This window comes from Lonchura striata, chromosome 4 (genome assembly GCF_050655825.1).
Source record: "Lonchura striata isolate lonStrDom1 chromosome 4, ASM5065582v1, whole genome shotgun sequence".
Classification (NCBI taxonomy): domain Eukaryota; kingdom Metazoa; phylum Chordata; class Aves; order Passeriformes; family Estrildidae; genus Lonchura; species Lonchura striata.
Window position 1 is genome coordinate 69,468,496 of NC_140706.1, and position 22,431 is coordinate 69,490,926.

General features: G+C 39.0%; 1 protein-coding gene across 3 annotated transcripts in view; it reads left to right on the plus strand.

Moving 5' to 3' along the window:
- Positions 1 to 247: 247 nt before the first annotated feature.
- ARSJ (arylsulfatase family member J) overlaps positions 248 to 22,431 on the plus strand; it is a 117,140-nt gene continuing 94,956 nt past the window's right edge. Inside the window, exons 1-2 of one of the 3 annotated variants that reach the window (XR_014955259.1) lie at positions 248 to 1,232; positions 1,699 to 1,783. The gene's annotated coding sequence lies outside the window, so the exon portion shown is untranslated. Of the gene's footprint in view, positions 1,233 to 1,698; positions 1,784 to 6,325; positions 14,142 to 22,431 lie in introns of those variants that run through there. The other 2 variants (XR_014955261.1, XR_014955260.1) reach the window with 2 other exon arrangements.

A 22,431-nucleotide genomic window follows, 5' to 3' on the forward strand; every position in this document is an offset into this window, starting at 1 on the left:
CAAAAAAAGAGCCAAATTAGTAAATCTTGGAAGGAAAAACCTGTTTCAATAATTATTTCCTATTTGAATGGTTTATATTCAGCTTGTCCTATTTTTCATGTACTTCAATAGGTCTTCCATCTGAAGATGTCAGTGTTCTACAGCTATTGCTGAAATAGATGATTAAAGTCTGCAAATTATTCTTGTCAGAGTAAGTACCTAGTACTCTTGTAGGATTATGTTGCTATGAAAGCAATTTACTATTTCTAAGTGAGTCTTATTTGGTTGCACTTCTTAAACATGTTTTTCATGACTACTTAATTTCCTGTAGAAGATTTGAGTTGAGCTCCAGAAAGCAGAGCTGAGAATATTTGGTAAGTATTTTTTATAATCTGAAATAACATAAAAGCTAAAGAAAAGGAGGCTAAGAAGAAACTATGGGCAGCTGCTGTCACTTATTTGGTGAAAGCAGTCAGGATCTAGCAGACAAGCTGCCAAGGAGCTTGTCCTTTTGCTGGGACATGTCATGTTACAGTTGAGCAGGTGTATTGATGGAGAAGTGGGAGACCACAGACAATCCAGGTTCTCCTCATTTAATATTTGTTTCAAAGGAAATTTATTGAGACCTAGCGATGTAAATATTTTTATTTGCGATACAGGGTACAAATGATCTAATTTCTATTCTTGGGCAGTCAGTCTTGTAAAAGATAAAAAAACCTGTATGATTGTTGTGTAGACATCACAGCTATTCAAAGTCACAGAAAAGGCAAAGGTAGGGTCACTGTGGGCAAGTCCTGGGTCAATCCTGCTAAACTAAAGGAGAGCTTTAGTTCTCAGATTCTGTGTGCAGGCTCTTTGGTTTGCTGAGGAGACATAGCAAAGACATTCTGTCAAAATGGGCAGCAAAATGTACTCGTTCTGACCAAGTACGTAATCTGGCTTTCATGTTGTAAGGAGATCAAACAGTGAGGTGAGCATGAGCTTTCATGTCCTTGTGGTGAAAGCTGAACGTTACAGGTGCGGTCACGGATATAAGGACTCCGAGGGACTCCCACCTTCCCCGTCAAAATTCACAGTGCCATTTTGTTCTCATGAAGACAAGAAATGGGCGGAATTGGGTGGTTTTCCTTTCTGCCCTGCCTTTGAGTGTGGAAGGCCGTAAAGCTCATCCGGCTGCACTTGCAGCCAATGCCCACAAGGCGGCACTCGGGCAATACGGACAGAGGCAAAGCATCGTTACCTTCCTTCCTTCGGTACGGGAGAATTGGGATGCTTTTGAAATGGGGAGGGAATGTTAATTGAGAAATGTGGTCCTTAAATCTAAATTATTCATCGAAGTACAATTTCTTAATGCGAAATTATTTTCTATTAAGTATATTAAGTCCTGTAATGATCAACTTTATAAAATACCCTTTGCACTATTCCATTTAGTAGCTAAGGGATTAAGAATAACGCTAAACTCTGGAAGACCCTCAGAATACTTTTATTAGAAGATTATTCTATTTTTACCTGTATCTGAACTGGTTGTCTGCTTTGTTCTCTGAACTCTAATGAAACTTTGAAAGTTTAATACAAAATTTCATGTCTTGAATTTTACATTTCTTAATTTCCAGCCTAAAATTATCAAGGATAAATTTATAATTATTTCTTTTTGCATCTGCATGGTTTTACACACTCTGCATGTAGTGAATTGGTGAGAAAGGGGTCTTGTCCTTTCAGGTGGACTCTGAAAATCAATACCAACTGCAGCCCTGTTGCTATAGGACATGTGAAAGTATGACGCGAGCTACTTGTTATTTGCAAGGTAAAGAAGAAAGTTTATTCTTTGACTCTGACTTTTATACTTTCCTAAAGGTGACATTGGATTGGAGAGTGAAGGGGCCACCTCTCCAAAGACATTGGACAAACTACTAGTACATCAAGTTTTTCCACCCCCATAAAAGAATGCAAACAATATGTTGTTTACAGAAATTGTGTGGGAAAGTTTTACAACAGAATGTAAACTCAGAAGGCTTTAGAAAATCTTAAGAATCAGGGTGACACAGCCCATTTCAAGTTCCCCTTCCTTTAGCTTCCCGTGACAGGAACAAGGCATGGCCAGTTCCTGGTTTGCTGCTGGATGAGTTGGCAGAGCCATAGGCAATGTCTCACTGACCTCTGAGCAGCTCTGTCAGGTACAAGAGGTGAATTAAAGGTGGCAGCTGTGTAACAGGAATCAAAATTGTAGAGCGGAAAGTGAGAGAAAATAGACATCTGCTCATCAAATACAAGCTGCTTCTGAAATCTGTTGGAAGAAAAGATGGCATCCCATTCCTCAAGTGCTTCAAGTATGTGGCACTTTGGAGCCTTATGGTTTAGGAATTTCCTAGGGTAACACCAGATATGTTGTGCTTCCTTCCCAAAATGTAGTTGGTTTAAATCTTTTATGGGGCACAGCCACAAGACCATGACTGTCAGGAGTAGGAAGCATTTGATTTTTCACCCTGGTGTTTTATTCCCAAATCTCATAAATGCATGTGATAGGATGGTGAGACTGAGCAAACTGAGCTGCTGTTTTAAGATACTGATTTGATCTAGCACAGCCTTACTGCTCTGGTCTCTGAGACTAGGCTCTACTGGTACTTCAACATTTGTGCCATATCTCTGGACTTACACAGATAAAATACTGAACAAGGGTGTCCAGAATGTGTGTGTGGAGTCGATGGAATAAAAACACAATATGCAAGTTTGCCAATATCAGTGTGCCTTGATAGCAATTCTGATTCAAGCACATGAAAGAAAATGGAACTTCATTTTTCCACCCCTTCAGTTCAAAGGCTGTTAGAATAACCTTTTAATTTAACTTCTTTTATTCCTCTTCAATTTATATTAAGTAACTGAAGTGAGAGAAAGTGAATAGAATTCATCCTTCAAGAGAAGAAAACTCAGGAACAGTGCCAATGAAGTTGAGTCATGTAAAGCTTATGAGTTGGCTAAATATTTTATTGCTTTATTCTCTTCTCTTTAGGCAGTGTTCATATCCCTAATAATACACAAGGCACTCAAAAGATGGCAATGTTTCCAGGCAATGCTTTGGTAGAAGAAAACCTGTTTAGGAAAGGGGAAAAAAGGGAGACTTGGCAGCTCTGCTTCCTTCTTTTAGATAATGAGCTTGATTGCCCATTTGTGATAATTAGATCCACATTAGGTTGTACCTGGTGTTGAACTGGTAGAGTTTGAAAGAGGAAAAAATACTAGTTCAAGATGAAAAGCCAAAAAGTATAGAGTATTTGTAGCAACTGTATCCCTGATAGTGGTTTTTTTTGGGGGGGTTTTTTTTGTGGGGTTTTTTTGTTGTTGTTGTGGTTTTTTGTTGGTTTTTTGTTTGTTTGTTTTTGGTTTTGTTGTTGTTTTTTTCTTTGGAATTTTTTTTTTTTTGACTGCATGAAATCCTTGGGAATCTCAGCAATTTTTCAGGGTGTATGGATTCAGCCCTGTAGGGAAGATAGCTCACTTCTGACTTCACTTTCAGGAGCAATATTCCATTTATTTCTAAAAGAAAGATGGCCATTATGGGTTGTCTCTGGCTTCTCAGCCTGAAGAAGCTGAGGTCTAGGCAAAAATCAGTGAAGCTTCCCACATAAATAAACCTGCCTTTGTCTTTATCTCAGGTGTAGAAAGCTCAGAGTTGTCATCAGAGAAGACTGTGGGTGTTACTGAAAGCTGTAACTTGCCCAGCATCCAAAAACATGACTGGTCTTTCTCCCAGTAAGAGGTCTGTGGTCATGCAGATGAAATAGGATTATTGATATATGTGCCAAAATCCTGCAGCAGCATGACAATAGCTATGAAAAACAATGACTAATATTAATTCTTAATTATTTGGATTCAGTTTTTAGGATGTAGAAAGATTTTCTGCCACAGGAAGTTTCATAAATATCATTGCATTATGACACTTAATTTATACCACTGCTATGGAGTGGCCTTAATTTACCAGCCCCTTTGATCCTAGCACACAGGATCTGCTTCTGAAAATTATTATTTCTTACACAATGAATTTGTTTTCTCTATGCTCCCCAGCTGGGCTGGAGGCAGTCCCATTCCCTTTGTTTTTCTGGACTGGGAGTTGGTTTCTAAATTCCAGTGGCGCATCCTAGAGCCTTTAATCTTCCCCTGCTACCTCAGTGCCTACCAAAGAGTCCATCAGTCTGCAGCCAGCATCAATTGCATAGTCAGATGTGTCTGGCCAGGAAAGCTCATCAAGAATTTGTATCATGTCAAAGCTGAGGGATGAGGTTAGTCTCTGTTAGTCAGCAAAGATTCGGGGAAAATCCATCTTCCCAGAGCATCCCCAAGCCTTAATTAGAGAACTGATTCATTCTCAAACAAGTCAGGATGCTATCAAGTTTAGAAGTCAAATTCATATCATATTTTTGTTTCTCATCTCATACTTTAAGTCTCTATCACTAGATGTCATGAGTTCTGTAATGCCTCTTGTGAAACTTGACATTCTTAATTAAAACTTACAAATACTGATTTTACTTAGAGAATAAATCTGTGTAAAATAGATTGTGTTTAATCATTGTCTGGGCCAGACAAGGCAGGTGGTTCACCTGGGAAGCTTTCTTTGCACCAAAGAGACAGAACAGGAGACAGAATTGGCCCAATTTCACAGTGGAGAAAAAACATGATGACTTGCTAAAACAAAAATGCAACCAATTATCAGCATGCTGTCCTGGGAAACCTGCTTTTGTGGCTTTCTCAGCACTCTGTGTATAAAAAAATAATTAGGAAATGGGGTTTTTATGGTAGAAGTTGTTCAAAATTGGCCTGGAATATTGTTTTTTAATTTCTAATGTTGAGAGTAACCTTCTTGGCAAAGCATTCCTCACGCAATAGAAATGTGTGTGGAGTAGGTCATATGTAAAAGCATATAGGGGATGTACGAGTCATCCCCGAGACACGTTTGGTTTATGAGCGGGAGTAAATTGAAAACACTGATTGGAACATCTGGATGCAGTGCTTTTAGATGACTCTTTGCAGGAAGGCACAAGTGAGAATTGCTTATGTTGCAATTTCAGGCCTGTTTGCAGGCAGCAGAGTTTGCCAAGAGTTGAAGCCTCACGAACATTCCTGTCACTGCTTGCAGTGCTGAGGTAGAGGAGCAGCCAGCAGAGCTGGACACCTCATTGTCAGTCCCAGCTCAGCTCATCTATTCACCAGCCCACTGTAGTGCTCACAGAGTTTGCTGGCAAACTTCTTTCTTAATAGGAATGTTCTTGGTCTACAGCAGAGCCACTTGAAGTTGTTCCTGATGGTGTTACTGTGATGTGTGAAATCCAGGAGGGCTTTTCAAGTGCTCAGCATGAGGAGAGCTGGCACAATAGTCACAGGCTCAAACACAAGGGTGTGTGCAGGCAGGGCTCTAGCAGGAGGACTCTGCTGTCCTTGAGGCATATCTGGCTCCTGGAGAAGTCAGCCTGTGGATTTCAAGCACTGTTGCTTGCCCAGTCATTTGCTATATCTGGCTGAAGTGGGAAAAGTTCTTGACAGTCATGATAGTGTAATTGCTTTAATTAAAGGGGCAGATTGAAAAAAAGTATCAAGTGTGCACAGCATGAAATACTAGCCAAGGCAAATCTGATGGTTTTATGTACTCTTTTATGAAGGAGTTTGAAGTATAGGAATTTGGAATAGATCCTTGCTGTAATGGTTTCAGACTTGATATGATGACAAGCATGTGCTTCTCCAGGGTGAATATGATCCAAAGCAGTTCATATACACTAAACCTGTGAAGATATGTTGTCTTAAAATGGTTTAGCATCTTTTATTATTGTATCTGCCTGCAAGATCTGCTCCAACAGATGTGCAGTGAGAAAATAAAGGCACAATGGTGGAGGCAGTGGAGGTGAGAGACAACTTTGTGACTGCATTGGCAACAATTGGCATTTCCATCGGTGTTGTGGTGTGTACTCTTAATTGAAATGTGAAAGGCCTGTGCTTACAGCTCTGCTGTCATTTAGGCACAGCAGAGTTTTGTATTCAAATGCAACTGAAGTATTTTAAGAAAGCCTCTTATCAAACAGTTGTGTTTTGTACAAACAGGCAGGTATTGGGGCAGGAAATGAAGGAAAAATGACACTTTGTAGTCACATATGAAAGAGTTGTGCTTAGGTTCTCAGTGTATATTCTATGTAACATTAAAGAGTTCTGTCAGCTTTCTCCAGTATGGCTTGTTTGGGACTGAAATGAACTGTCTCAAGTAGTTCATCCTGATCCCCTACTGGTTTTTAACTCTTCTATGTAGTCCTACCTAGTCCTACCCTTAAGCTGTACACATTAGGCAGCTGTGGAAAAAATATTATATATTATCTTGCCTGTATTAGATTTTATTTTTTCCCCAGGAAGTGCAGCATTTATATCGCTTTCTTTATGAAAGTGATATTTTTAAGTGCCTGAGAAGATGTTTATCTGTGAACACTATGTGCATGAGTGGCAATGGTGGTAGCTTTCAGTGTAGCAAAAGTGAGGATTTTTTGTGTTCAGAAAATTATTAGCTGGTTTCAGTGGACTGCTTAAAAGACTAGCAGGGGTCCATATAATCCAGACCTCCCTCAGGACCAAATGCAGACAGTGAACAGTCAGATGCCAAAGGCACTGGTATCACTATTTATCAGTCCAGTGAAGCCAGTTAATAATGTTCTGAACAAAAACCAAATCAGTATTTTCCAGCTGTAGAGTTAATTGGAACAACTAAAAAGTCAGGGTCTTGTAATTACTGCTTGGAATATAGCTGTTTTCCGAGCTGAGGTGGTTTCTTTCCTCAGAGGCCCTTTACAAGTTGCCTTTTCCACAGCATCATATTCCATGAGTGTTTTGTGCACCCTGTCAAAACTGCACCCTTGACTCGGCTTTAAAAAATTGCCATTTCTACACAAAGGCCTTTGAAAGGCTGAAGTTTATTGTGTTCTTTGTGTCACTGCCTCTCAGACCTTACTTAATCTCGGTATTTATTGGGAATTATATAAAGGGTGAGGAGGAACTGCTTATTTCTCTTGAGTTTAAAAGCAAAGCATAATGACAACAACCATTCAAATGACATAGCCTATGTGACAACTCAGTAGAGAAACACAGATTATAGGGAATCGTTAGCCTTATTTTTCCTTTGTATCCATCACATTTATTACTATTATCATATCTTGATCTGTCAGTACTTAATCTTATCTTCTGCTGCCAAGAGATTTTGATCCTGAAATGGATCTCTCTAGAAAGGATGGGTTTCCAGTGAAATTGTGAAAGAAACACTGCAGGTTTAATCCTGACAGAGATGCCTGGATTCTGTCTTTCAAGAACACTTATGTCAGCCTTAACTTTTCAAACTTAGAAAATTTATTTGCTGTAGTGTTAATAAATCTGAGAAAATATGCCTCGAATGTGTCCTAAGAACAGAGGAAAAGGAATAAGAAACCCTAAGAGAAACTGTTTCAGGGTGAAGTCTTCTGGCAGGTAATTCTAGGTGGGTGCATACGGCTTTGTCTGCTGTTTGCCAGCAGGAAAACTGTTCTCTTTAGCTTTTTACCTGGCAGCTCCAGTAAAACACCTGGTCATTTCAGTGACTATTTCCTGGTAGACTTAAGCTCCTTCACCCCGTTGAATGTGCTCACTGTATCCCTTTCACACACAGAATGTAGACTGTACACAGGGTGTTTAATTTGATGTGGTTTTGAAAGAATTAATTAAACCTTCCATTTGTTATTACGCAAACAGTAATTAATTTCAAATTAGCATGCCAGAAAATTGAAATGTGTGGGGAGAACTGGGTGGTTTGTTTCCATTTATCTCTACTTCCATCTAGATATAGCAGCATCACTTCACTTGAGCATAGATGTAGAGAGCAGACAGAAATTGGGCAATCTTTTATGTCAAGTTGAATGGCCCCCTGCAATAGCAGTGAATCAGCTCTGTTTTCCACTGTAATGGCTTCTGAGGGTTAGAGCAAAACAAACTTGAAAACCACAAGAATTGAAGGTTGTTGGGTGAAGCCTGATGATATGTGATCCATAAGGGCCAATATTGCCAGTATCCCTTGCCCAAATGTGCATCTTCTGTGCCTTGTAAAGTAAGATACTTAGAATAGATATTGCAAAGTTATTTTCTAAGTTCTTGCTTGTGCCTTTTGAAAATTGTTTTTGTGTTCTTTAGTTGTTTATCTTTGCCTCATTCTGAGAGCAAGGCAAGTCTTCAGTTTGCATTTCAGCACTGCACAGCAAGGAGGGCAGGAGGTTATAGCTACCCCAGAAAAGAGGGAAAAAATAAAAAAAAAGGGCAAGCATACTTGCTGTCTTCGAGCCTTTTTTTTTATGTATCAGGGATCAGGTTAAAAAAACCAAAACACTGAAGCTAACAGGACTTACTCTACTAATCTTACTGGGTTTTGAACTAGACTTTAATCTCTGTCCTTGCCTTAACCAGTAGGGGAAAAAATGGTAGTTTTTGAATGTGCTGCCAGCAGATGTCTCACACATTTCCTTACAAAAGCAGATTAATGATTTAGCTCGCTTTGATCACACAGCTCTGAGAAACTGAAAGTTCATGCAATGGTTTTCATTATGTTATGGACAATCTTCAGTAGCTGCAGCATCAATTATTTTTAGACCTTTCATGAGACAGGGTTTACACAGTAGTCAAACCAGAACAAAATTTCAGGGGTTCTTCTGGTGTTTTCATACTCAATATGAAATTTAATGTACCTGAAAATGTTCAACTCCTCACCTTAAAATATATTTATATTTCAGGCTTTCTCCTTTTTTATTTATTCTTCTGCCCTTCATACTGCTCATACAAAGGGACTCTAAAATGGCCTGGAAATTGTGATTTATCACAAAAGTAAAGGATTTGGCAGAGTACCACTGATGCAAATGAGGTTGGCTGTGTTCTTCCATAATAACTGCCTGCATTAATTATTCTTTCTGGTAGTAAAGGAGCACTGTGAATTACACTGTATTTTACACAGCTTGGCATTATACAGAGATTGCTGCTAAAATCCTCAGAGGTCCAGTTGTGCTGTGCCACATCCCCTTTCAAAGCCATTTTTGGAAGTTCAGTGCTTTGCTGTGCGTCTGAGGTCTATGCAGGCTGAGAGCTGCTGAGCTCTCTTAGCTGTGGAGCCAGAGAAGGATTAATAATACTTGTGCTCCCTGAAAAGTTCTTAGCAGCCTGATTAGTCTGATTGCAGAGCTGGATCACAGCAGGAACAATAGACCAGGAAAGTAGAAGTGTTGTGTCCGTTCACTTGAGATGCAAGAGTGATTGTATAAAATTGAGAACTACCTCTATTTTCTGTAGAAACAAGGGAGATCTGTCCCCAGAAAAAGACAAGGTACCCTGGTGCTTTTGTGATCTTGGACTTGGATGGGAGTGGCTGCTGTTTTTGTTCTGCATTCAGACCCAATGAGCTCCTGACTACCTGGAAAAACAACCTATGTAATATGAGCCACCTGTCCTTATTTCACAGGAATGCTGGGCCACAGTAACAGGGATGGTTCTGAATATGTTACGTTTGCTTGATATTGTGTCTAAAGGGAGGAAATCTATCCCCAGCAGTCTTTGGGGAGCTTTTTAGATAGGTGGGGGGATGCTGTTGAGGCATTTCACAGCTGGCTAATCTTTTAGCTGTCTGATTTTGTACATCAAAAATTGAGGCCAGTGTTTCTCAAAATTCAAGGCCTGGATCAGGGACAGAAACAAAATACCTGAGAAGGGAAATAAAAGTAGGTGTATCAAATGTAAGTACACAATTCCACTGTTATGCTTGTGTTTTATATGCCTTTCTGTCCATTTTCTGCTGTGTTTATTTACTCTGTAAATTCAGTGTGTTGAGCTTGATAAGTAATAGCAATTTAACCCAAAGCAGGCATTTAGGAGGTGAATGGACTATAGGCCATTATTTTCTGCTAAGCACACTTGTTCTTATAAAGGAGGAATAGTCTAACAAGATCACAAAAGCCAAAAGGAGGAATAATAAAACCAGAAATAGAGACAGTGTGTCCCGTATTCCTCAAGGGCAACAGAGAGTAGCATAAGCTAAATACAGTCAGTCTCTACCTCTCAGACCTCCACAAAAATCCTGGGGGCTTGTCTCATCCTTGTCTTAGAAGGCTAATTTCACATGTGCCACCAGTGTAATAAACCAGGCAGGGACTATATTTTTACAGCCCAGGACTTTGACATTGAGCTTTAAAATCATAGCTTTTGGTAGATTTGGTCTCTGGCTGGATGTATGCTGAGCTGCCTTAAAATGTGAACTTTAGTGGGAGTAGCACTATCAACAGTTTGGAAGTTAATTGTCCTTGGGTTTATGGGGTGACTGGATTGAAATGTTAGAGACAGAGGAATAACATGCAACTCAGAGCCTCTGCTTTATTCTCAGCAATATAGTATGCTAATAGGAACAGCAGCTTCAAAATGTATTCAGGTCTCTTTTCTGAATACTATGGAGTTCTCTTTCCCTACTTCTGTAATTTTACATGATGGTTTAATGAGGAGTTTACATGAAGCTGTGTCTGCTGTATCAATACAAGCAGAGCACTCCAGTTGTTTTCTCCATGGCTGATGTTGTCACAGGCTGAGCTATGGACTCCCTGCTGCAGCTCTAAACCAAACCCAAGGAGGCAGGGACTGTATTGGTTAAACCAAACCCAAGGAGGTAGGGAGTCTATTGGTTAAACCAAACCCAAGGAGGTAGGGAAGTGTATTGTTTAAACCAAACCCAAGGAGGTAGGGAGTGTGTTGGTGATCCACTATGGCCCCTGGAGTAATATTTTGCCTTCATGAGGGTTATGCACACGCATTTTGTGGTTTGACCTCTGAGCCATTCCTAAGGTGTCCAGGAGCTGGTCTCCCCATGGCCATGCTGTCCTTCATGTGAGGAGAGCAATGCCTGTGGAGCACACACAGAATTCTTTGTGTCTGGTGTGATTCCCAATCAGTTCCCTCCAGGAGAGGAACCTTGTTATAAACTTAGACTCAGGTTAACATGTGGAAGTCAAATATTTGCCTCTCATTCCTACTACTGCTTACTGCTGTGCTCGCAGTTGCATGTTTTATTTGGGCTTTGATAAAACATAAACATTTGGCCTCAAGTAACTTGATCCATTGAAATTTTTTTGAATGCTTACCAGCTTTGGGAAAACGTGCCGAAATCTCCCAAGCTAAGAGAGATTCTTATGGCAACAGGCAGGATATAGTGGCAGAATGACCCACAGGCACGAATGTTTCAGTCATGTCTCCAGGACCTCCACTTCCCTGAGGAAGTGTTTGAAAGTTTGTGGCTGACTGGAATATTTTAGAAGTGATCAGAAAGCCAGATTTTTTGGCCGATATTTGGCCATGTCGATGAGTACATGACATGAGTATGACTTGGCACGCTGCTTTTTCCTTGAACATGTGGCCATGTTGCTTGAAGACCAGCCAGATTTCCCTGACAAGGGGGCATCACACCACTGTGCTGCTCCCTGGCTTCAGATTTCTTCTCCAGTGAACTTATTTTAACTTATTTTAACTATTGTTTGAGTCAGCCTTTTAGCCAGTGCACTGAAAAAACAGGTAATTACCATCCAGTTATAAAACCAGGTTATTTTTGATGTTGGACCTGGCCTTGTGAAATGCTATTTCAAAGTAATGCCCCTGTAGACCAAGCAAGGTTTGTTGTTGGAGTTGCTGGAGCGAGTTGAGGGGGAGGCCCTGAGGACTGGAGATTCTCTTCTATGAGGAAAGGCTGAGAGAGCTGGGGAGGTTCAGCCTGGAGAAGAGAAGGCTCTGGGGAGTCCTGAGAGCTCACAGGAGTGCCTAACAGTGTCACAACTGGAAATGCTGTCCCTGCTTGCCCAGCCTCCTGGGCTCCTCCTGGCTCTGAAGGAAGGCAGACAAAACCAGGCAGACTCACAATAAATGCAGCAGACAGTCTATGCTATAAATCAGAAGAAATTCAGCAGTTCTGTCAGACAGCATCCCACTCCAGCTAATGATAGTTCATTATGTTCTGGAAAAGAGATGGGACTCTGATAGGTCTAATTAGAAGAAAAGGAAATATAATTCTATGTCTCTTTCACTGTGTTTCTGCACATATGTTTTCAGGGTGGTTTCCAGGTAACTCCTGAAATCATAATAGAATTGCTGGAGATGGATTACGTGCGTTTAGTCATTATCCATTGTTTATGTAGCACCGGGGGCTTGTACTGCCCTATACTACACAAACATGATTAGAAGATATACATAGTAGAGATGAAGTCATATCCTTCACAACACACAAATAAGCTGAACATTTGTCCTTTATGTGAGTATAGATCTTGTCTTTACTTTTCACATCTTTCCAGAGGCAGAGGTCTGTTGTAAAAATGTAGTTCTTAATAAACTACAGTGTCTAAGGCAAATTCAGTTAAGTAAACTATCTTACTACTATGGATTCTTGTGCTTCCAGCTCCAATTCAAAATCCCTGCCTGTCTTGATTGGAAAGTCTTTAATGGAAATTATTTTACCAAATGAAATGGAAAGGAAAGGATCTGAATAATATAAAACTCGTAATAAAAATGCACTGAAGTGTTCTGACAAGATCTTTAAAGGCAAAAACACTGTTAGGTTGGCAAGGCTGCTAATGTAGCACAGAGTCATAAGCACCTTTTAGGCTTTTTAGGCTTCTGTTTCTTCTGTAGGTTTTCCATTATCTGAGCATATTTTCAGTTCTAAACTGTAATTTTAAAAACACCCAACACTTCACTTTTGCTATTTACATGCACTTTCATTTCTCAATCTTCTCTGAAGTTTTTGTACTTCAATGGCTAGTTCTGTAGATCTTCTCACTTAGAAAGTCCAATCAAAATATATTTTTAAAAATGTAGTAGAGGTTTTTCTCAGGACTTCTTCCTGCCCATGGAACTGGGTGAGCTTTAAGGTCTCTTCCAGTTCAAATAATTTTGTGACTTAGAGATGTTTTGTTTCAGCTCTCAATGCAGTCAATGGATGTGCCCATGGCTGGCAGTCAGGAATCTGTGTGCGTGGTTGTCTTGTCCAGCTGCCTTCAGTTAGGAATTCTCCTGATTAAATCCTGTACTGAGCCCTTCGTTTCAGTGAGGGTAGGAGATGTAGCTACTCATGTGGTTTCTGTCTAGTTGCAATTCTCCTCTATTTCCCTTGGGTGTCACAATTAAAACTAACAATCTTTGGAACACAATAATGTGTCTGTGGGTCACTTAAGAACTGCCTGCTTGTGTTTTAAAATACCTCTTTTGGGATGAAAATTGGCATGAATGTATTCTGCTTCATTTCTATAATTAAACTCCAGATATTAGGTAGCATTTATTGACTAAATTGTTATTTTATCTCTCTTATTTCCTGTGGCCTGCAACAGCAGCCTTAGAATTTGTGTTGACTATTAAGAAAAGAATGCATTTTTTGTTTGTTCTCATATAACAAACTATGTAAGGCTGTAGCTCTTTTCCTGTGCAGTTGTTAAAATTGGTTTTTTATATTTGGAATGATGGTGAATGGTAGGTTTAATAAAATTGAGGGCTGGAAAATTCTGTTCATTCTAAATTGGCTAAGGCAATAAAAATATAAGCCTGCTTTTAAAACCATTTAAAAATTTTAAAAGAAACTGAATTATTCGAAAGCTGGTCATTTTGTCTAAAAGTAGATAAAGTAGGTAAAGTTATGATTCACAGATTAAAAACACCTAATATGTTTAAAAATTTAGGTGTTACAAATTAAACCTCGTACGTGGTGTAAATATTTTTTGAGTAACTGTTAAAATTTATAAACATCAGTGAAGGTGAACAAGACCACAGAACCCTATCCCATTAAAACCTACTTTAAATTTCTTTTATAATTACTAATAGGCATAACATTAGTTTGTAAGATGAAAAGATTTCCAAAGTCTACATCCAGACTAGGAAAGCTGAAAAATGTTTTTCTGCTGCATGTGGTCATAATTATCTTTTCAGAGTGTAACAGACAGAAATTACTTCACTGACTCTTATCAATAAATGCTAACATAGATGTACTTTAAGATTTCCAGAGACCATTAATCTAAGAATTCACTGAAGCCTGAAAAAGAAGACTAAAAATCAATCTCCAAGAATTTTCAGAGGGAAAATGAAGTTCTGACTACTGGAACATCCTGGCTCAGGTATGTGGAATGCACACAATTAAGGATGGCCCTGTCAGATGTCCTGCCAGCAAAGAAAATTGGCAGTGAGGAGGTATCTGCTATTTATCTCACCCTTTCACACCAGAGTCAGCCTTTCATATTTTATTGGTTTTTGTTTTTATTTTCACATTTCAAACTATGCTAGGTTAAAAATCTGCAACAAATACATTCAAAGCATTTTATGTAACATCTAAGGATCCACTAACTGGAATTAACGTTGGGAGCATTGTCACTTAAGCAGGAAAGAAAAGGAGCGCAGCATAGGAGGGAAATCAGAAACAAATATGCCTCCTGACCCTCCCAGGATATGTTGTGTTCTCAGAAGAATCAGGGATTTGAATTTATTTATGGAGTTTTCCAGAATCTTTCAAAATACTAAATTCAGGTAAAATCTTTTTTCCCTTTGAAAAATAATGTGGAATTATTCTCTTCTTATTTAGTGAGAGTATGCTGCCAGCATGCTTGCTGTCTTCTCCTCAGTGAGTGGTTTTGCCAGCATGTGCCTTTTTATGCTGTTTATTTGCAAGCAAAATAGTTTTCAGCTTTGCTTTTGGGGTCCCCAGGTTTTTGTTTGCCATGGGATATCATGGGACAAATTCAGCTGTGCTGGATCCATCAGCAAATACACAGCTTCCAAATAATTGTTGAATCTTGAGTTGTTTGGGTCAGCTCTTTTTGAGGCTTTTCTCTATTTGAGGCTAATCTCTATTTGAGGCTTTTATACTACCATTCCCTGGAGAATGACAGGAATTCCTAAGGGATTTATTGGCATCAGCCAGCTGCTGCTGTATTCTGCTAATGCTGTGATCTGTCAGGTATAGTAATTTATTCAATTGTCATGCTTTCTGGCTTTCAAGGGGCTGTCCATAAACATAAAAATCAAATCTTGTGATTTCTCACCTGTTTGGTTATTGGACCATTTAGTAAGGGCATGTATGCCTTTGTGAGTGAGACAAGCAGAGCTCTCTGACAGGAGAGAGGCTGTGGAGGTCTTAGTTCACACTAAGCATAGCCAGATGTACTGGTGACTGCCAGGAGTGTGCTGACACTGCGTCCAGGAGTTTACACAAATATCTTGCAGTAAATGTAAGCTATAATCTTAGACATATTTCTCCCTAGCAAACAAGATGAAAAATTATTTATCTGCCAGATAAATCATAGGCTGTTACTGACAGAGCTGCGTGAGTGGGACATTCAATCTTCAAAGTGGTTTCTAAAGAGCTGCAGGACTTTTTGTGCTAAAGATATAAAATTGCACACTAAGAAGTACAATATGCTGAATATAAAAAGTTTTCACAAAACATATATGCATGTATATATGTCCAGCGTTAATGTTTTTTAACCGGGATGTGAGAAACTACCAGAGATAACCAAAACCACATAAAAATGAATGTTGAGATGTCTACCCCAATTTGTAATGATGTCTTTTTATAGTCTTTTGGGCAATGCTACAGAAAATGGGAATACTCTGTATATTTTTACATGGGACAGCAGTGCAATTTGCCCATTAGCTTGTGGTGAGAACTCTGTGGTGTCTGACGTGGCACAGCTCTGGGACATCAAAGGTTTTTGTTGCACGATATGAGGAGAGAATTAGAAAGAGTTGATGATAAAAGAATGATGAAAGGGTAGGTGCTTAAAGCTTGCCAAAGCAAAGAGAAATCCAGTTGGTTGCTTCTTGAGTTAAAAAAGGACCATTAAGTAAAATGGTCCTTAGGAACTCCTCAGCTTATTCCTCAGCAGAAATTTCATTAAGCCAAACATACGGCTCTTAAAAGCTCTTTGCACAGGATCAAAGGTCTCAAGATACAACAGTTTAAAGACACTAAAAATATGGAGAATTTTCTTTTATGGATTCTTGCAGTGTTCAAAAGCCACCTATTAAAGATTAATAATATTGAAAAGAAAAAGATATTGGAATCCAAGTCTTCCCTGCTGGATCATGCCTGGGTTAATGGTAAATTCCTAAGTGGCACTAAGCAGAAGTTCCAAGTGCTGTAAGTACTGCTCTTACCCACAAAATCAAATGAGATGTGCACTTTTAAACTCCATAAAGTAAAGTTGTTCTGAGGCTCATGGCACAAAGTGGGGATCTTGGTGACCTGGATCAATTATTTGCTCTGACTCCTTGAAAACCTAGGCTGTATTTTTGAGGCCCGCAGAGACCCAACTTGACTCATTTGGTGCTTGGGGTTTTGGCCATGCTGTGGTTACTGCGAGTAACCTCCAGGTACTGTGTGCTGTGCAGCTCTGGGGAACTGTGTCATTCCCAGTCTGGAAGTGGTTTATGTCTGGCAGGATTGGAGCTCAGGAAGACCAAACTCTCTTCCATCTGCAGAAAAGTCTTTGCACAGACATTTGGCTTCCCTGCCGGTCTTGCTCTCCACATACAGCTATTAAGGATAATTATCCTTTCCCACTGCTGAATTTTATAGATAAGCACATTAGTTGAGAAGTACAGGGGAAAGGAAATCATAAACCTTCATTTATTAATTTGCTAAAACATATCCAAGGAGATTATGCAAAATATATATGCACTTTTGAAAGCTTAAGGGCTTTTTAATTAATTCATCTAATCTGTTAGCAAAAGAGAACTGATTTATAATTTAGTATTTTTGTGGAACATCTCTGTTTAGTGATGTTACAAGGGCAAAGGATAAAGAATGCTGTATCCATTCAAGGACATCCATTTGAAAAGAGGTTTTTAAAACACTTCTCTGTTCTTTTCAGCTCAGTGATATTCAAGGTAAGAGCCTAGAAGGCACAGAAAAGCAGGTACTTAGACCACAGTGAATTTTTTTACTTCTAGGCCTGATCTTGCTGATGTCAATGGTAATGTTGCTGATTTCAGTGGGAACAGATGTTTGCACTAAAAGCATCTGTAGCACACCAGCTTTAGGTGTGCTACATCTAGGTGAGGTATCCTAGTGAACTCAAAACCAGTTTTAGATTTATCTGTAAAAAATACTTGGATTTAGCTTACAGGAGGTGGCCTATAGCAGCCACACCCCTGAGGCCATGGCTTGCCTGTGTATTCAGCATTAAGCACTCTGATTGAAACTGAAGTTGCTGCTAAAAAGTGGAAACACTTCAAAATGGATCCAGGACAAAAATAGCATTTGTCAATCCTGTTTTTCAAATAAGAAAAGTCATGCCTTAAAATACTACTTGACTAGGCTATGCAGTGATTTTTATTTGAAAGAAATGCTGCCAGTACCCACTTTGCTGTCAGTCACCCACAAGTTAGTAGCAGTCTTGAGTGTCAAAACTCAATCTGTAAATTTAATTGCTCTTTCTTTTCTCTGGTCTCTTCCAGCAGAAAGTCCCAGTTCTGAACCCCAAAAATCACAGTATTTGTTAGAGGTTCTGCTTTTTCCCTGTGTGTATGATCTTTAGGTAATATCTCATGTAAATCTGTAGTTCTGGACAGAGAATCAGGCAGTATAGAAGAAGATACTTGTTATATTTTGATTTGCAGATGCATGTTTTGATCTGTTTCTCTTGGCTTTCAGCTTGATCTTTGCTCTCTCAGATGTCAGTCCCATTAATCTTTCCTCAATGAGTGCACTGAGAGAAGGTTTTTTCAGCATGCCCTGCCTATTTCTACCAGTGTGGATTGATTAGGTCAGAAAGAGCTCACCTACAATTTACACTAGGCTGCTGGCTCGTGCTGCAAGTGCTCTCTGAGAATACTCTGAGAGCTGGAAGTGCTCTTGGTGAGAAATACACTCCAAAGCATATAAAGGCATGTCATTTCCAATGGTGTCAATCTCATCTTACTGTCAAGTGTCTCAGGAAATACCAGACACATTCACCCATCAAATCAAGCAGGAGCAAACCCTGTATTCCTACTGTAAGTTGTCACTAACAGTGTGCTGGAATTGATTCCAAGTTAGCAAGATCTGGGAGGTCAGTCTGTGCAGCATTTGTTGCAGAGACAGAACCCTGTTCAGATAATGCACAAGAGTTATGGCAGTAAACACCATTCCTACAGTTAGGATATCATCAGTGGCACTATCAGATAGGTAAGGCCTGCCTGTGAATCCTTGAGAACATTTTCAAGAGCTGTCTAGAAAAGGTCAAGATGTTTTCCCACTGCTTTATTGAGTCATGCTTGTTTAGGTGGATTTACGGTTATTTTTATGTGCATGTGTGATGTTTCAGTTGAGATAAAATTTGTGGGATGGTCTCGTGATAGGTATAGCATAGCTTTTTTAATTAAAAAGGAGACCTGCAGTTCTTAATCACTTGAGAATTCCCTTTCATTGGTGCGTGTGTGTAGACAGAGAAACTCCACATGCTGGAAACAAAAAGGAATTACCTCTATATAAAATGAAGGTTCAAAATTTTGCTGTGTAGTCTTTTAGGCATGAAAGCAGAAACTTTCCTAAAATAGTTTAATCAAGGTGAATGAAAGCTGCCTTTGAAAGCATCACCCTGGATAATTCTCCAGCTTAGCTGTCTATAGAATAATTATTATAAAAAATATGTATTTATCAACTATATTGCACAGCAGTATTTGGGAAAACTTTCCATCCCACTCTTGGGAAAAACAAGTTAAGTTTGTAGGTGAAAATACCAGCAAGCCTTAGTTTTAGCAAGCAGCATGAAATCATCATGCTTACAGTATCCCTTTTCTTTTTCACTCAAGCTGAGTCATACATAATTGACTGTCTGCAGTGTATAGAAAGTGTTTTCATGTCTGTGTAACATTTTACTGAATATATTCTGAAGAAGTTTTGAAACTGAAAACTTGAGAAATAATGAGAAATAGAAAAGCAGAGCTGAAAAAACCCAAAGTTGGTGAGAGATTTTAGAACTTCTTTCTAGGAGGTTAATATGTGTAAAATGAGGTCAGTGTGAGTGCAGCAATCTTTTATTGCAGTCTGTAAGAACAGGTAAGGGTGGTACTGGAGGAATGAATCCAATGAGTCCTGCAATACCATTTCAGACATGACCACTGATTCTGTTTGTTTTTGTGTGCTAAAGGTAGGTCTTTGAGCAACACTCATTTCAGCTGTAATGCCAGGTATTTCAGCTGGGATACCTGTTTTTCAGCAAGGTCTGTCTCCAGCCTAGGCTTCTGGTTGAAAGAAATGCTACTGCATGGTTTTCTATCCAAGAGATCCAGACACATTGCAAAGTTTCAAAATTATACAATAATCAAACTGAATATTCTAACATTTAATTTCAGCAGTTTTGAAACCTGTAAGGGCCTCATGCCAATGGCATAAATCATTTGCTGCTATAAATTGATAAAACTCCATTAAAACTGAATGATTCATGGACATACCAAAAATTAATTCAATCCAATGTAAATTTTCCTTGTGATAAAAAAAATCTAAATTTTACCTTCCAAGTTCTAATGACCTCTGAGAGAACTACAGCTGGCGTTTATTGTATTTCTGATAAATTACTCTTCTCAAACATATACAAGTGCTGATGTGTTTTGCTTAGGCTAATATTTCATCAGCTGTCAAAGTGACCAGAGTTCCTGTAGGAAATTTTAGTATTAAGTGAACCAAGCTGTGGCTTCTGATATTGTCCCAACCTTTATTTTATCTAACTCCTGAATGCTTGCCATTGGTTTGCAGATGTAAAATCATGATTCGGTTGTTGACTTCACGTTTCCATGTGGCAGTCCTTATTAGATCCAAAATCCACTGAAATAATATATAGGATCTATTAAACAGGCAGAGCAAGGAAATTTAGATTGCACCAAAATTTAACTGCTAGATGAGAACCAGCATTGCAGAATCTCAGTCGCATGAGGGCACAATGGGTTGGATACTGTTGAAATTTGTTGAAACAAAAACTAAGGCAAAGGGAAAAAGTTTTTGCAATCAGAAGATTTGAATTTATCAGAAAAATTATGTGCATTCTTCAGTATGAAAGATAATCTAGGATGTTTATTTTATTATTTGAGTAAGTTGTAGTTTTGAAATTGGTAGGTAATGCTAATAAAAACAGTGATATATTTGCAGTGGTTTTATTCAAAATGAAAATTTTCAAGTTATTCCAAAAGTGCATGGGAGTTTGGCTCATAACACTTTGAGGTTTCCAATGTTCTGCACACATAAACAGTGGAAAAACCAATCTTTCTGAAATGTTCAGAGATAAAATTATTTCTCTTCCTACTCTAATGCCATATATAAAAGCCAGGATTCATCTGTGTGAGATCTCTGTCACATCTAGTTTATTACAATAGGAGAAGCAATGGAGTTGAGCTCTCAGCCTTTCCAGAAATGAAATAAGGGATGGTTTTAAATCTCTTGGCTGCCTGGGGTTGAATCTGTTCCTCCTGGATAGAAACAATTCAAGTGCACATTGGAAATGAGAGGAGGCAAATATGGAAGGAGTAAAACATGGAAGCATTGGATCTCTGGAAACAAAGCCTGTAGGGTATTAGCAGTAACTGAAATTTTGCTAGGCAAACAAATAACCAGTGAGAAACAGCAATACATTGATTTAGAATATAGAAAAATGAGGCTGGAGGCTTGAATTTAATCTGTGGCTGAACTGTTGAATTATATGAGAGCTGGATGATTTATTGGGATTTCATTTCAGTTCAGTCCTTTCTGTCACCATTAACAGTGAATATTTAAATTGTTACTGAGGAAGAATTATTTCTCAATACGTGTTTTCCTGCAGAGTGACAAGTCTTGAGCTCAGTGTAGGATTTCTGGGGACTCTGGAGGTCCATGGAAAGCAAGACAAACAACTATAAGATTTCCATTTCAGTCAAGTTTATTTTTTTCTGCAGTTTCACCCTTGATTCCTAAATGTTTCAGCCTGTCTCTTCCTGAAACCTGTGGTAATCTTTAGTTTGCCTGGAAGCTCCTGAGTGAAGGGCATTCAGCTACTCCTGTACCTGATGAAATTGAGAGGTTAGAAAATATCTATACCAAAGTAAAATATAAGTGTAATATTTAAATACATTTATATTTATAGTGAGAGTGACTCTTTTTAAACACTTTTACAGCCAAAACCAACGGGACCTGAAACTTGAAATACGGCTTGGAAATTGCTCTCACCAAGAAGAAAGGCTTTTGAGTTCCCTGGAGAAAATTGGTTTTCATTGGATTGAGTTATGAGCATTCCAAATTGAGTATTGAGAATGCTCTGGGTTTTGCAGAAGCTTTTCAAATGGGCTCATAAATTGAGCAGATAAGGATAGCTAGTGCAAAGAGCTCCTTAAAGGAACTCTTGACTCAGGAATAGTTGCACTGCTCCAGCAGTTCTGGCACTGAGGTACAAGTCAGTGAACAGAGATCATTAAATTTAGTCGTGGTCAAGATTTAAGCAGACAGCAACCAGATAACTCACTCTTAAAAGTGAATTTTTCCCCTCTGTTGGAGTATATTTAGTAGAAAATATTAACTAATGGGTTTTTCAGCTCAGTTTGCATCTTTAATCCAACTTAATTCTTATAACAACCATGAGATATTGTAGGTAAATGGGCACTGCCCTTGGAATCTCTGATTTCTAGCTCAGTGGGAGCACTTGAGATTTTTCTGCCCCTGGCCTCTTTTGCTGGAGGTCAGAAGCGTGTTGTAGAGCCCAAAGGGAAGCTTTTGCCTGTGCTGTAGGGATGGCTGCCTCTGGGGGCAGGAGCCTGGGTTCTGACCCTGCCATCCCTAGGGAATAGGTTACAACTCCTCTCAGCTGTCTTAAGGACTTGAAACTTCCTTTCTAGTGCTCTGTCACTAAAAGCTTTCCTTAATCAGCACGAGGTGGTCTTTCAAAGGGAAACCATGGAACTCTCAGCATTGGAATGAGGAGAGATGTGAAGCTAAGTGCACACAAAGCCAGGCCAGAAACTGCTAATCCCAAGGGAAACCCAACCTTCTCAGCTTCCTCCCCACAGGCAAAAATCAGTCAGAGCTTTTCCTGCACTGAACCCTTCTTTTCCTTTGCTTTCTACCGTAGAAACCAATCTTTGATTATTTTATAAATAACAAGATAGATTCTTTCTGACAGCTGTCTGTTCTTGCTCTAAATACAAACATGGAGAATTTTTTTTTGTCTGCTTCAGCTATTTTGTCACTGCTTCAGTTTTAAAATCTGATATAAACACATCCCAGGATACAGTGAACACAACCAGGCTAAAATCAATTTATCTCACTATTTACTGCTTTTACTTCTTTGAACTCTGATATAAAAGTATTAAGTGAAATCCTGATCTAAATACAGTCCCAGGTTAAAATTCTTTAATGACATGGAGCAAATTAGTTATCTGCCATATTAGCAATGTAAGTCAAGATGATTC